General features: G+C 36.9%; 1 pseudogene; it reads right to left on the bottom strand.

Annotated features, from left to right (window-relative positions):
* Positions 1–1300: 1300 nt before the first annotated feature.
* On the bottom strand, positions 1301–2240 carry LOC148210856 (uncharacterized; annotated as a pseudogene).
* Positions 2241–2615: the final 375 nt, after the last annotated feature.

Raw genomic sequence — 2615 nt, 5'->3', positions numbered from 1 at the left:
AGTAACCACATCATTCATGATAGTAGCATTTTCTTCTTCAAAGACAACATCTTTACTTTTATTTCTCCCCTCAAACTCAATATTCTCAAGAAATCGAGCATTTACCGTCTCGAAAAAAGTTCTTGAAGTGGGATTATAGAACTTAAAGCCCCGAGAGCGCTCAGCATACCCAACAAAGTAGAAACTTATGGTTCTTGAGTCCAGTTTCTTTTCATTTGGCTTATAAGGCCTTGCTTCCGCTGGACATCCCCAAATATGTAAATGCCTTAGGCTGGGTCTTTTTCCTGTCCACAGCTCATATGGGGTTTTGTTTACTGCTTTGCTAGGCACTCTGTTAAGTATGTATATTGCGGTTTTTAATGCTTCTCCCCAAAGAGACTCTAGCAAACAAGAATGAGCAATCATACTTCTTACCATATCTTTAAGAGTCCTATTTCGCCTTTCAACAACCCCATTCATGCTAAGTTTCCTAGGCATCGTGTATTGAGGAACTATGCCACATTGTTCAAGGAAAAGCGCAAAGGGTTCTCGACGTTATTCACCTGATCCATCATATCGACCATAATATTCTCCTCCACGGTCAGATCGGAGGGTTTTAATCTTCCTGTTAAGTTAAAGTTCAACTTCTACTTTAAAAGATTTGAACATGTCCAGAGGTTGAGATTTCTCATAAATTAAATATAGGTAGTAGTATCTTGAATAATAGTCGATGAACGTGATAAAATACTGTTGTCCATTCCATGAAGCCGTAGGGAATGGTCCGCATATGTCAGTATGTATCAGTTCTAGGACTTATTTAGCTCTTTCAACACCTATATTCCTCTTGTTTGTTTCTTTTCCTTTGATACAATTAACACAAACCTGAAGATCTGTTAGGTCAAGTGAATCAAGAATTCCTTCATCCACGAGTCTCTTAATTCAAGTGTTAGAGATATGTCCTAATCGTTTGTGCCATAATGTACTAGAATTTTCATTTACTTTTCGCTTTGTACCGCATGATGAAACATACAAGGTTTCATTATCAAAAGGAACATTATCAAGCATATATAAATTATCAATCAATGAATCAGTACCAATAATATTTGAATTATGCAAAACACTTAGTTTGTTATTTCCAAATGAACAAGAATAACCAAATTTGTCCAATGAAGAAACAGAAATTAAATTCCATCTGAATGACGGAACAACAAAAGTCTCAAACAAATCCAAACGAAAACCAGTTCCTAAAGATAATCTAAATGTTCCTATTGCTTCTACTTTTGCCCTATTGCCGTTAGCCACGTAGATGAAAGCCTCAGCATCACTTGGCGGTCGGCTCCAAATGCAACCCTGCATAGATACACTTATGTGAGTAGTAGCACCTGAATCTACCCACGACGTATGCATAGGTACAGAAGCCAGATTAATCTCAAAACAAACAAGGGAGAGAAACATACCCTTCTTCAATAGCCATGCAACACATTTGGCACATTGTTTTTTCATGTGCCCAATCTTCTTACAGAAGAAACAAGGAGGTCCTGAATCTTGTTTCTTTTCCTTTTTCTGCTTAGAAGATTCTGCAGCATTATTCACTCTCTTTCTCTTTACACTCTTTGAGGTAGAAGCCATGTGAACACTTTCTGTCTTCTCTCGCTGCATCCTCTCTTCCTATTGAACACAGTGAGAGATTAGCTCATTTAGGGACCATTTATCCTTCTGAGTGTTGTAACTCACCCTGAAGTGGCTATACTCTACTAGAAGAGAGTTCAAAACTAAATGTACTAAAAAGTCTTCAGAAACTTCCAACTTCAGTGCCTTAAGTTTTGTTGCAACATTTGACATTTGCATTATGTATTCCCTTATGTTTCCTTTACCAACGTATCTTGACGAGGTGAGTTTTGTCATAAGGGTACTCGCCTCTGCCTTATCGTTTTTGGTAAAGTACTGCTCCATTTCCTTTAGAAAGCCTTTGGCATTCGTTCCCTCAACAATAGAGCCTCTAAATATTTCTGAAATTGAGCGCTTCATGATCATTAGACACATGCGATTAGACCTATCCCACTTCTGAATTTCAACCTTATTAGGATTTTCCTCAGTTGAAGTAGAACAGTCTACCCGTAATGCAAGGTCTAAATCCATACACCCAAGTACTATCTGGATGTCTTCTTTCCAGTCCTTAAAATTAGCCCCATTCAGTCTAGGAATGTTGTTGACTTGAGTGGACATATTATCAGAATTAGCAACCTTAACTGTATAAAGAACACAAGCTCAACATAGTAAGTAATGTCACACAGATATATATAAATATTCATGACATTCTAAATAAACTTTATGAGGACAAGTGAGATACCTAATGCAACATTTACATTGAGTCTTTGGACAAAAAAATGTTAATTTGCTAATGATACTCTCAGTACAATAATAAAACATTAATAACTCATTCCTTTTAGATGATAGCCTTCCTTTGGGCCGACTAACAACTTCAAGGACACAACCTTATGTTATCCATATTTATTATTGCATGTGTATTTGTTGTCTGCCCAAATTGCAACCTTCCTTTAGGCCGATCACAATCCGCATAAGCAAGAAATACACTACATCTAAGAACTTTAAATGTTCCAATTTATAAAATAGAG

The sequence above is a fragment of the Momordica charantia genome (assembly GCF_013281855.1).
Source record: "Momordica charantia cultivar OHB3-1 chromosome 6 unlocalized genomic scaffold, Mcharantia_2.0 BLBB01000006.1, whole genome shotgun sequence".
NCBI classification, from domain to species: domain Eukaryota; kingdom Viridiplantae; phylum Streptophyta; class Magnoliopsida; order Cucurbitales; family Cucurbitaceae; genus Momordica; species Momordica charantia.
Note: the sequence above shows the minus strand (reverse complement) of the source record. Positions and strands in the feature narration are given on the sequence as shown.